This window comes from Nomascus leucogenys, chromosome 12 (genome assembly GCF_006542625.1).
Source record: "Nomascus leucogenys isolate Asia chromosome 12, Asia_NLE_v1, whole genome shotgun sequence".
In the NCBI taxonomy this organism is placed as follows: Eukaryota; Metazoa; Chordata; class Mammalia; order Primates; family Hylobatidae; genus Nomascus; species Nomascus leucogenys.
In genome coordinates, this window is record NC_044392.1 from 10,652,558 (window position 1) to 10,665,867 (window position 13,310).

General features: G+C 47.6%; 1 protein-coding gene across 5 annotated transcripts in view; it reads right to left on the reverse strand.

Moving 5' to 3' along the window:
• HIVEP3 (HIVEP zinc finger 3) overlaps positions 1-13,310 on the reverse strand; it is a 522,650-nt gene that overhangs the window by 177,217 nt on the left and 332,123 nt on the right. For 2 of the 5 annotated variants that reach the window (XM_030823601.1, XM_030823603.1), the window contains one exon: positions 5,780-5,931. The exons of the other annotated variants lie outside the window; for them this stretch is intronic. The gene's annotated coding sequence lies outside the window, so the exon portion shown is untranslated. The remainder of the gene's footprint in view (positions 1-5,779; positions 5,932-13,310) is intronic. 5 annotated transcript variants of the gene reach the window in all.

Consider the following 13,310-nt stretch of genomic DNA (forward strand, 5'->3'; position numbering starts at 1 on the left):
AACAGCTTCTCTTGAGTCTGAGTAAAGGGAAAGGGTTATCGCCTGGCTCAGGGCTGGTATGGGCACGGCTGGAGGCTGGGAGGAAGCCCACAGTGGCCGCGTGTTTTCCTGTGAGATTTTACCTGCACTGAAAATCCTGGAGCATCTTCTTGGACTCTCACTAGGGCCCAGGACTCAGTAAAAATTCAAGAGCATGAGTCAAAGCAGCCCGGTAGAGGATAGAGCTAAGTCAGAAGAGGCTCAGGACCTGGAGGCAGCCGTCTGTGGCGCGGCCCCTCACTGCCATCTCCATACCAGCACTTAGAGGTTCTTCCCGTCACCGCCCTCCTGGTCCTATCACTGCTGGTGACCCTCATAACCCATGGAGGACCTCAGCAAGTTGTGTGTGGTGCAGGGGGTTGCTACAGAGCTCGGATGACTATCAGTTCCTAATTGGTTAGCAGCTGTGTGGTCCTTTGTCCTGTCTTCCAAAAGCACTGCCTTTAAAAAAGACCTTTGCCTGACCTTGAGATCAAGTCTGCTCTTTTGACAAATGTGGAAACTGAGCCCCAGCAAGGGGAAGTGGTTAACCCAGGGTCATGAGGGGAGGTGGGGACAGGGGTGCGGGAGGACCCAGGTCTCCTCACTGTCTGTCTCACCACTCTGACTTCCTGGAGGTGACTCAGCGAGACAGGCAGCAAAGGAAGGAAGTGGGAAAGGGAAGCCCAGCCTGCTGGATTCCAGGTCACCACTTTGTTAGTCCAAAGCCACCAACCACCTTGGCCATGCAACTCTGCCTGGTGCCAGTGACCTTCCAGCCCTTCCTTCCCAAGGCTGCAGCTGCTGACCATTTCCTCCAAGGTCAAGCTCACATGGCCTCTCCAGGGTCTCCAGCGACTCCCTGCCATACAGTCCCATGGTGCTGCCCTCCTGCTGGGGTCAGGAGTCACCTCCATAGACCTGGCATGTGGCTGAACCTGTGCAGGCCGAAGGTTCATCAGTGAGATAAGAGGAGGTGTAATTACTGCCTCATGTTTAATAGCTCGGCTCTGGGGTCTGTTTTCAGTTTTCATCACTTGCTGGCTATGGATGCTTTGATCCACCTTCCTGAACTCAGTTTCTTTAATCTGTAAAATGAGATTACAGGCAACAGTACCTACTTTGTAGTTTGCTTGCAGGATTAGATGCGATAATGGCCAGCCGCAGACCATGAACTTAAGACACACTGGCTCTTGACATCAGTGACTGTGCTAGGTGTGTTCACATGCATCCTCTCATTTAATCTTCACAACAATCTGCCAGGTGGATACCATTATTCTCTTTCACTGGTGAGGTGAGGGTACACAGCTCATGGCCAGATGTGAACCTGGTTCTGTCTGATTCCAGAGCCTGAATATTCTCCTACCAGCTACAGAACCTTCTCTTACTATTATATGGTCAAGTGCCTGTTTTTGTCCTACCACCACATGCTTGTGTGGACAGGGCCTCTTCTCCTTCTCCCTGGATTCCAGTCCTGGCTCTGACACTTCTCAGGAATGAGACTTGTCTCTGAGCCCCCACTGTCCCATCCATACACTGAAAATTTGGCACTCCCCCAGCCTTCTTCTTGGAGGAACACACAAGAGAAGAGAACGGATGTGATGGTGTTTTGCAAACTGTACCTTGCTGTTTGAATGCAAGGTGTTACTCCCCCAAACAGAAATGCTTTTGGGACTGTTACGAGTGCAGCCTGAGGGCAGAGATCCAGGAGGACCAGGGCCTGTAGGAGCACCTGCCTTGGCCACCACAGGAACTGCTGCAGGTCCCTTCAGTCTGTGGCTTTCTAGATGTTGAGAGCAGGTCCTTGAGAGCAAGGCGGGGAGGCTGCAGACAGTACAAGTCTTTGTTTCCTTCCCTGTTTCCTCCACTGCACTGTAAGTTCCTCAAGGGGAAGGACTGGCTCACAGCACATCACTTGGATGGATGGCATTCACCCCCCTCTCCAGCCACATAGGCTCCTGGGAGCTCACCAAGGGGGCCATGCTGCTTCGCCCCCATGCCCAGCTCAACTCCCCACGGGAAGACATCATCCTTCTCTCATGAACCCAGGTCCCTACCTCAACTGTAGCACTTACTATATCACAAACCCAATTTCTACCTTGAATCCTTTTTGGAACAGGGTCAGGGTTTGAATAAATAAACATACTTGAATTATTTGTTTTCTGCCTGTTTCTTTTGCTGGATTGTAAGTTCCCTAAGGCACCTTCTGTGTGATACTCATCTTTGTAACTCTCAATAACCAGCCCCAGGAACCTTTGGGGTATGTGTAGCATGGTTCTCTCTCCAACCCGCCTCCGCTCTGTCTTGCAAACTCCCCCTACCTCATGGGCTGGCATATGTTAGAACTGTGTGTAACAGTAGAAACAACAGGCACCAGTGGATCTGACCACAGGCAAATGGACTGGCTTATCATTTGGGGGTTGCCTCATGTCTTGATGAATTCTGGGTTTACTTTTGGGTTCTAGACTGTGGTTTTTTCGTTTGTTTGTTTTGTTTTGTTTTTTGAGATGGAGTCTCACTCTGTCACCCAGGCTGGAGTGCAGTGGCGCAATCTCAGCCCACTAACCACCTCTACCTCCTGGGTTCAGGAAATTCTCGTGCCTCAGCCTCCCGAGTAGCTGGGACTACAGGCACACACCACCACACCAGGCTAATTCTTTTGTATTTTTAGTAGAGATGGGGTTTCACCATGTTGGCCAGGCTGGTCTCGAATTCCTGGGCTCAAGTGATCCTCCCAATTTGGCCTCCCAAAGTGCTGGGATTACAGGCATGAGCCATCACACCCAGCCATGGACTGTGTTTTCAAAGTCACCACTTAAGTAATCTCTTCCAGAACAATGGGCCGATGTTCAAGATACACAATGGGGAGAAAGCAAGGAGTAGGAATCCATCAAAAGCCTCATACAGGTGTCTTCTTTTCTCCTTGACTTTGCCGTTGATGAGTTTACATGCCTGACCACTTCCAGGACATATCAAGCCTGGACATAGCTGGACTGTGAGAGTGTGCTGTGTACTTCTAAGTACTGACTGGACCCATGCAAAACCCCGGCCTCTTTTATGGCTCAAGGAGTCCTGGTGAAGACAGAATCAAGCCTCCTGGGGGTGGGGATGGAGTATAAACACACAGCAGTTCTGAGACCCCAGAACCCAGGAAGCAATTCTAGCTGCTATGAGTCTCTGGCTCTCATCTGTGAAAAGGGAGAATAAAATCCACCCTGCAGAGTTATCACAGGAGCAGCATGAGATTACAATATATAAACACAGGAGCATGGTAAGAATGGATTCATTCACTCCACAAATAATCATTTAGCATCTACTATGGACCAGGCCCTGTTCCAGGCACTGGGCACAGTATACAGCCAGTGGCACGTGGGCTGGTCCTGAGTGCTATCAAGAAAGGTGAAGCAGAAAAAGGGAACACGGAATGGGGGTGGTGGCAGTAGGAGGTGTTGCCATGTTAAGTAGGGGACTAGAGAAGGCTTCACTGAGAAAGGGACATTTAAGTAAAGACCCAAAGGAAGTGAGGGATGGGCCATGTGCATGTGCTTCCTAACAGAGGAAACAGTAAGTGCAAAGGCCCTGAGGCCAGAGTTTGTAGAACAGTACACAGTCCAGAGGATACGGGGGCAAGACAATCACTGGGGCTGTGAAGGCATTTATGCAACTTCTGAATTTCACTCAGAGACACGAAGCTATGGGAGATTTTCCAGCCAAGATGACACAACCTGACTTTTAGAGCTAATCACTAAACTTTAGCTGCCCCTTCTCTTCAAAGCCTCATTTAATATCCAGACCTCTGCAACTCCAGCCTATGTGCCTCTCCTTTCTCAGATTTCTTCCAGCTTTCCACATCTCTCCAAACCAAGAGGGCCTCGTCATGCTCTGCCACATGCAGGCTGGAAAGGGACCTCGCAGAGAGGCTGTGGTTGGGAAGGGAGAGAAACAGAGCAGTCTTAGGTAATGGATCTTGCTCCCCTCTCTCTGTGCTCTGAGGGCCTCTGGGCCTGGCTCAGCTGCAGCAAACGCACACACTTAGGTGCACGGCGATGCTGGGAGCAATGACAGAGTCCCCGGTGCCCCTTCATCATCTGAGAAAGCTCAGCGCAGAACTGGGAATTTCACTCCATGCTCCCTCACCCTGCTTATCTACCAAAAGGTGAAATCATTTGTTTTAAAATAAAACAGCTCCCATCTCTATCAGTGGTTTTTAACCTTTTTTGGGTCACTGGCTCCTTTGAGAATCTGCTGAAAGCTATGAGCTATCAGAAAATGAACATGAGATATGTACTCATTTTCTTATCATTTTAAGGGTTTCACAGATCCTTGAAAATTCGGTGAAGAAACCATTATCTAAGCCAACAATTTCCCAGCCACAGCTCCAGATGAATGAATGAATGAAAGAATGAATGAATGAACAAATAAATAAAGAGGCTGAGTGCAGACGGAGGAACGATGGGGGATGAACAGAGCAGAAAGATGCATCTGCCTGTGGGCACCACGGTTCTTGTTGATGGTTCCTGATGCCTTCAAAGAAGCCAACCGGGAAGTGACATGGGGTCATGGTGTGCCTGACAGGTGACCTCCAGATAGCCAAGCCGATCTCCTTCAGTTCCTCTCGTCTGGCCCCTTCTGTTGCTCTCCTCTGACCCCTCTGGGTGACTATCTTCCTAAAAGGTATCAAAGCACACTTCCCTGCCTTTCTCAGAGTGTCCTGAACAAAACAGGACTCTTTTCCTGGATGGCTATGGGGCAAGAGAACGAATATAAATTCAGATGTATAAAATGTAAGCAATCAGTTTTTCTGGTCCTATGGCTGACCTGGCTGAGGCCCAGAGCCCCCACATCGGTCCCTCCCTAACCCTCTTTCTGGGATCCAGGCTTCTGGCCTCCCAGTTCGTTTTAATTTTTGATACATCTCCAGGGAAGGTGGAATGAACACTTAACTCATTCTTAAAGTCACACTTCTCACTGTGAAACTTTTAACACAATCTCATTTTTTTCTAATCATTGTTCTACACTGTAACATAGGGAAACCTTAGGTGGACTGGGGTGGGTAGGAATCCGTCCAAACACACAATTGTCCCAGGGAACTCTTCTGACAGAGAAGCACCTCCAAGGCCCCAGTGGTGTGGCTCCCCCTCCTCGCCTCTGATCATTCTGTCTCCTCCTCGGCACCACGCTCCAGACATCCTGAGCCAGGAGTTCCCCAAACGGACCTGTTTTTTTCCGCCTCTGTTGCTTCATGTGTGCTGTGCTGGCCACCTGGAACACAGGCCGCCACCTGCTTGTCTCATAAGAAAGCTCTTACCTCTCTGCTCAAGCTCACCTCCCAACCTCCTCAGAGAGCCCGTTTCCTTCCCCTGGGAATCCCGTGACCTCACCTTAACCTCAGCACTTAGGACACTATATTTCCAACTTCTAAAAAAATCTTTTTGGGAGAACAAAGTTACACTTTAGAGAAAGACACAAGTGTTTACTTACCGATTCATTTCATGAACTGAGTCTTATTTATCTTTGTTTCCCCAGCAAACAGCACAAGGTACGTATTGATGTTTCCGTAGGTATTTGCAAATAAATGTTTCCCTGGTAGAGTGGTTCTCTCTCTACCCTTCCAGCTGGATTGTCTGTTGTGACCTCAACCCCCTGCTGGTAGGGACCCACCTTTCACCGGCCTCCCTCGGCCTCCACAGGGCACCTGTTAGAACTGTGTGCAAACCACGAGGGAATGGGCGCCGAGGGGCTCTCTCGGGAGTGAACTCACCAACTTAGTGTTTGGAGGTTGTGCCTCAAGTTATGGCTGCCCTGGTGAGTCTGTGCTTTCTGGGATCCGGGTGGGTAGGGTCACTGGCGGGGAAACCTCCTCCAGCAAGTTGTCATAGTAACCAGGACTTTCCATTTCATGGGAGAGAGTCCCTGGGAGGAAAAACACACCAAGGGCTTAGGGGGAGTGGTAGGAAGCCATGAAAAGCCTCTGACACTGTCCTCCCGTACCCTTTGCTTTGCTTCCTACTGGTTTACATGCTCAAGGTAGAGGCCATTATGTGTGGGCATCTGAGTAGAAGCTGCTGAAAATAGCCGCCCGACTATTTCAGGGAGCAACTGAATATGCATGAAGCTATTTTAGAAAAGATGTCCCTGGCCCAGCTAATCCGAACCCCATCCTTTCCCTTAGAAGTGCCAAGACAAGTTGAATGGGACCTTTCTTAGTCTTTCCCACCAGGGTGGGGGTGCTTCAGAAGCCACAGAAACAGCACCCTGGCTAACGTTGGCCTTGCAGCCTGCTGGCTCCGCCTCCCAGTCCCGTGGTCACAGAGGCTGCTAGCCAGACAGCTCAGCCTTCCACAGTCCTCCTGGGCCTTGGCAGCCTTCAGCAACTACTTTGCCACAATCCCGTGTGCCTAGGTCTTTGGGAGTCTCAGATCTTAGATATTTCCACATTTTTGTTCATTTATTCATTCAATACACTTGTATGGCTGGATAAAATGTGCGAAGATTGTTTTGGGTGCTGGGAAAAAAAGGTTTCTGACACCAGCTTATGGCGGGGGAGTGTGGACAGGTGAGTAGAAAGACAATAACCATAAAGTTCCAAAACAGAGAGGAATCAGGTGTTGGGACGTCCGGGGAAGGAGCCCTTGCTTCTTCCTGATGGCTACAGAAAGAAGATAGCATTTGAGCTGAGCCTTGTCTGAGAGACATGGCTGGCTCAAGGGGCAGGGGATGGCTGGGTGTGGCAGGGGCACCCTGGTGGGAGGGTGTGCCTGCCAGGAAGTGAGAAAGAAGGGCAGGAGACTGTGGGGACACTGAATGCTGGGCTAGCAATGCCTTCTCTGAGTCCTCAAGGTGGGATGGGGAGCACCCCGCTTCTATGAGCCTGAAGTGCCTGGTGCACCCTTGCCACTGCCTTCAACGTAGACCAGAAGTGCCTTGGGCCAGGAGCCTGGTCAGATCCTCCTGGGCATCTCCAGAGCCCTGTGCCAGGCTTGGGACTGAGCACACTTACATATTGTTGGCTGAAAGGATGGATTCTGGCCCGGCACAGTGGCTTACACCTGTAATCCCAGCACTTTGGGAGGCCGAGGCAGATGGATCACCTGAGGTCGGGAGTTCGAGACCAGCCTGGCCAACATGATGAAACCCTGTCTCTACTAAAAATACAAAAATTAGCCAGGCGTGGTGGCGGGCACCTGTAATCCCAGCTACTCGGGAGGCTGAGGCAGGAGAATCACTTGAACCCAGCAGGAGGAGGTTGCAATGAGCCAAGTTCGCTCCATTGCACTCCAGCCTGGGTGACAAGAGTGAAACTCTATCTCAAAAACAAAAACAAACAAACAAAAAGAAAGCATGGATTTTGGAGCCAGACTTCCTGGGTTCAAATCTGGGCTCTGCCCCTTACTCGCTGTGACCTTGGGCAAGTTATCTGACCTCTCTTTGCCTCGGCTATAAAATGGGAATAATAATAGAGTCTATCTCATGGAGCTTCTTGGTGAAAAGACTCCATTACATGAATTAATATATGTCAAGGGCTTAGAAGTCTGTGTGGCACATAGCAAGCAATACATAAAAGTGTTAACTATATTATTCTAAAGAATATAGATTTTTATCTTGACAATGGAGTGCCATCAATAACAAGTTTTCTTTCTAAATTGAAAATAGCTTTATTGCTTTGACTGATCGTATCATATGTACCCACCGTAAAAAGTTAAAGCATTATCAGTATAAAGAAGAACAGAAAAAAATCCCCTTAAATCCTGACTCAGATAACTACTGACATGACCATCTGCTATGGCCTGAATGTATGTATCCCTCCAAAATTCATATGTTGAAATCCTGACCATCGAGGTGATAGTATTAGGAGGTGGGGCCTTTGGGAGGTGATTAGGTTCTGGGGACTGAATCTTCATGAATGGGATTAGTGCCCTTATAAAAGAGGCCAAAGAAAGACTTCTCATCCCCTCTACCATTTGAGAACACAGCAAAAAGGTAACACCTATGAATCAGACAGTAGAGCCTCATCAGATCATGAATCTGCCTTGATCTTGAATTTCCCAGCCTTGGGAACTGTAAGAAATAGATTTCTGTTTTTCTAAGCCGCTCAGTTTATGGTATTTTGTTATAGCAGCCTGAATGAACGAAGACACTATCTTTTTAGATACAGTCAATCCTCATTATTCATAGATTCTGTATTTGCAAATTTATCTACTTGATCAAATTTATTTGTAACCTCCAAATCAATACTTACATTCATAGTCACTTGTGGATGTGCAGAGTGGTGAATTTTTTTTTTTTTTTTGAGATGGAGTCTCACTGTATCTACAACCTCCGCCTCCCGGGTTCAAGCGATTCTCTTGCCTCAGCCTTTCAAGTAGCTGGGATTACAGGCCTGCGCCACCATGCCCAGATAATTTTTGTATTTTAGTAGAGACAGGGTTTCACCATGTTGGCCAGGCTGGTCTTGAACTCCTGACCTCAAGTGATCCACCCGCCTCAGCCTCCTAAAGTGCTGAGATTACAGGCGCGAGCCACCGCGCCCAGTGTGGTGAAAATTTTGAGTTGCCTAATGTGCGTGTTCCCAGATGAGGCTAAATGAGGCGACCTTCTGCCTTCTAGTTTCAGATCCCATATGGTAAACAAGTGTCCACAAAAAGGACACTAGGGACAGTTTTCACAGTTTTGCACTTTTTGTTTGGTGATTTTACTTTTTCAAATGGCCTCCAAGTACAGTGCTGAGGTGCTTTCTGGTGTTCCCAAGCACAGGGGAGCTACTGTGTGCCTTACAGAGAAAATACTGTGTTAGGTAAGCTTTGTTCAGAGAGGAGTTACAGTGCCGCTGGCCCTGAGTTCAATATTAATGAATCAACAATCTATGTTAAATAAGGTATCTTAAAACAGAAACACACATAAAACAAAGTTAATATATTGATCAGTTGAGAAAAACATTGTAACCAGAGGCTCGCAGGAATCTTATGCTGTAGTTCGCCTAGGAGCAACAGTTCAGTATTTGCTAATTCTGTGTTTGTGAGGACTTTACAGAACATAACTACTATGAATAACAAGAATCAGTGACTTCTTTCTAGATACATGGATGTACGCTTCTTTGCAATTTGGAATGGACATTCCATACCCTTTTGATGCTTTAAAGAATCATATGTTAATATGTCAAAGGCATCTTTCCATTTTCATAAATACAGGTCCTCAGATGGCTGCATCACTGTGCACGTTTCTGTAATGAATAACCAGTAGCTCCCTACTGATGGACAATTTGGTTGCTTTCCATTATTTGCTATTACAAACAATACTATGATGAACATCCTTAGTGGTAATAATAAAAGAGCTAGCATTTATTCAGCACTTAGTAGGGGCCCAACCGTCTGCTAAGAGTTTTACAAGTGTTATCTCACTTGAGCTTTGCCACAAGCCTATGAAAGTGGTATTATTATGCCCACTTTGTGGATGAGGACTTTGATGCTTAGAGACGTTAAGGAACTCTTCCAGGGCCAGGTGGCTTGAAACAAGGTCTCTCTGATCTCAGACTCCACACTCTTAACTAATGCTCTGCTGCTTTCCTACACACATAAACCCTGGACACTTTAGGATACTTGTTTAGAAGTGAACTACTGAGTTGAAAGGTGGGGACATTTGAAAGTATGGATATATAATCTCCCCTCCAGAAAATGTGTATCAATTCGTGACCCACTAAACAGTGCTCCAGTGTTCCTGTTTCTCATTCTACGTTTCCCCAAGTATTTTCATTCTTTGAAATGAACCCGGAAGGACACTTTGATTGTTTAATGTGTATCCTTTGCCCCTGGGTGACGACTCTTCACATGCTTTCTATCCTCTGTATTTTGTCATTTGTGAATTGCTTGTTCATAGCCTCTGCCCATTTTTCCGCTGGCAGTTTGTCTTTAATACTTCACTTACAAGAGCTCTTTGGATATTAGTGCTGCTAACCTTTCACCCATCAAGCCTATGTTGAAATACTTTTCTTAGTTTGTGATCATCCTTTAACCTGATTATTGTGGGGTGTTTGCCCATAGGGTTTTTAATTGTTTTCCTTCACAGTTTCTGGATTTGATATTACGTGTAAGGAGGCATTCTTCATTCCGGGATGACACAAATATTCCCTCGTTGTCTTTCTTTTGGTATCACTATGGTTTCATGTTTTTTAATCTCCTTGGAATTTATTTTGGTGTAGGAACTGAGGTAGGGAGCCAGTTGTATTCCCTTCCCTCCCTACAAATAGCTTGCTGGTTGTCTTTAGAACACATCAGGAATCACCTGCATTTTCATCTCTAATTCTCAATGCCATGCATTCACAAACCAATCCTCACGTACACTGATATCTACTTCTGGGCTCTCTGTTCCTTGAGCCACAGGTCTATTTCTGTACCAACACTGATTTTTTTTCTAGGCCATTCATCCATGTTTATTTTTCCAGATGTACTTTGTAAACATGTTATGAAAAATCTTTTTGGGATTTCGAGATTCAATTTTATTTATAGAACAATTTATAATACCTTCTTCAGTCGACTCTTCATAATTTTATGCTTTTATTTCTTTGGAGAATGAAGTCTTTTTCCCTCTATGCTTTCTAACTGCCTTATTTTGGTACCACCTTCTTGATGAAAGCTTTTCTACTCAGCCCTGCAAGAGTCTTTTCTAATCTCTCCCCACTCAGCACTCTGCCTTTTGCATGCCCCACCCAACTTTTTTACCCAGAATTATAATTACTGCTCAGACAGTGAGCTCCTTGAAGGCAGGGTCCTTGCATGGCCTATTTGTACATTTCCTACCACACCTGGCAGGTTGTCGGGGCTCTGGAGATATTTGCAGGGTGAATGAATGAATGAACAAGTGAATGAAAGACATCCTCCCGGAAAGCTGATTGTGAAATGAAACAAATTGATTACAAAAACCCTCTTTCATAGCCTTTCATTAGAAAACAAAATATTTGTCCTTGGCTAAATCCCCAAGAACGTGTCAGAATGAGAGAAGTGGCTCACTACTAGACTGCGTGTCATGTGCAACATGCCCCAACACCTGTCCCCAGAGACTGCCACCCTCACCAAGCAGCAGGGCATTTCTCAGGCACGCTCTCAGGCAGGCTCTCAGGCTCTAAAAGGCCTCCAGGAGAAGGAACACAACTATTCACCACGTGCCTGCCACTGAGCTAGACTTTGACCAATAAGATACAACACCCTGAAAGTTGGGATCACTAGTCCCATTTTGCAAATGAGGAAACTGAGTCTCAGAGAGATGTAACCCTACCTAGTAAGTGGTAGGGCCAGATGAAGCCAGGGCTGTGGGACTCTAAAAACCTTGCCTCTCCTATAATAACCTCCAGACCACCAGAGTCTGGGAGGTTGAGGGACTGTGGCCCAGAGGGGAATGCTGTACAGAGTCAAAGAGCAAGGGTCCTGCTGTCACTAAACCAAGACAGTCCCTAGAAAACTTGTTTCCCCCAAAGCTGTATGATGCCGCTTCTATAAATCATTCCTAAAGAGCTTGGGTCAAGGAGCTACTTTCAGGCAGGGGGCACATCACACAGGCATTACTGTTGCTATGGGACTGGGGAGTGGAGGGATGGGGGAAGTGGTGGACTTGCCATGGAGGAGGGGTGCTGGTCTCCAGTACCTATCTGGAGATGGCCCTCCAGAGTCCTCCTCCTTGCTTGCCCAGGGGGTTGCGGCTTTTAGACAGCCCTGCAGTTCCCTCCTGGGAGTGCTGCCAAGCAGCCACTTCCTTATCAGGCTGGCAGTGGCTGGGCAGGCCTCAGCTTATTTCTAAGCCTGGATTAGAGCGCAGGTTTCTCATGAAGGACCATGGGTTGGGGGCCAATACATTTACCGGACTTGACTCTGTGCCTGGCCCAGTGTAGGCCCCAGGGACATGGGGATGAGCAGCCTACAAGCCTCCTGCTTCATGCAGCTCCATTCCGATCAGGAGGTGAATCACAAGGAAAACCCCCAACCCTGCCCAAGAGCCACAGTAGAGATCTCTAATGCTGAGGGTGCCCAGATTTGGGGGGTCAGCCGGCTGCAGGCTGTGGAGGTTGGATGTCAGGTGAGGGCATATGGGCTTCATCCTGTGGGCAGAGGGAAATGCCCTACATTTTGAAGCAAGAGCCTGCCGTGGTTAGATTTGTGCTTTAGAAACAGACCAACTAGGTATATTCGTTTTCAATAAACGTGAATTCTTTCTCAGGTGAAAATTAAAGTGTTTCCATTTTGGACAAATAATCCCAACATAAGGAATTGCAGCAGATGGCTATGGCCCTGGATGAGCCACTTACCTATGGGGCTGATGAATGGGAAGAGCCCTGGGCTTGGAGTGAGAGACCCACATCCACGATCAAGTCCCTGCCACCATCTTGCTGTGTGACCTCCAGCAAATGACTTCCCCATCTCAACCTCGGTTTCCTCATCTATCAAATGGGAATACTGCCACTTAATACAAGGGCCGTCTTCAGGACAAAATGGGGTATGAAATGACACTGTGCATTTGTACCTACTTGACAAATGTGAGGCATGAGGGTGAGACTCCTGGAGACCAGTCCACACCCCCAAGGGCATTTCAGATGCCCCACAGCCTGCAATGTCTGAGGGAAGTCTCTCTCAGCTGTTCCAGCTCCAGTCAAAGACTGTCCTGTAAAAACATGACCCCATCCAGAGACGCAATCTCCCGTGTGTTTGGTGGGCCACCTGCCCACGGGGCACAGCCTGCTGGGCCATGAGCATCAACAGCAGCCCCTTCCTGGTGGGAGATGGAACAGGGAGCCAGCTCATTCTCTAAGAGCAGATTGCTGGCAGGCGATGAGGAACATTTTAAGGTGGGATGCTTCTTCCTGCACCGTTGGCAGCTGTCTACATAAGGTGCCCATTATGTGCAGGCCCCAAGGCCAGCAGGCCTGAGAGGCCAAGCTGAAAATAGTGTCAGATGTGCACCTGCCAGACACACTGAACATCCGAAGGTCAGACGCCTCCAAGCAGCCACCCAGGCAGGAGCACAGCAGATGGGCACCAAACAGCTGTGGCAGCTGCTGCCTCTTGTTCCTCCCAGGCACAGAGACAGACGGCCCTATGCAGCAGCCTGGTTCAGTAGCCCAGCTTGAGTTAAAAAATAGAATGTAGAGTATAATCCTAATTTAAAAAAAAAAAAAAATCTGTGTAAGTGCATAGAAAAAAAAGTGGAAGAGGGATTCACTAAATAGCCCAGTCATGGATGTGGAATAGTAGGTGAATTTTTTTTTCCTCTATTTTCCAAAATTTTCTCAATACATATGTATTACTTTT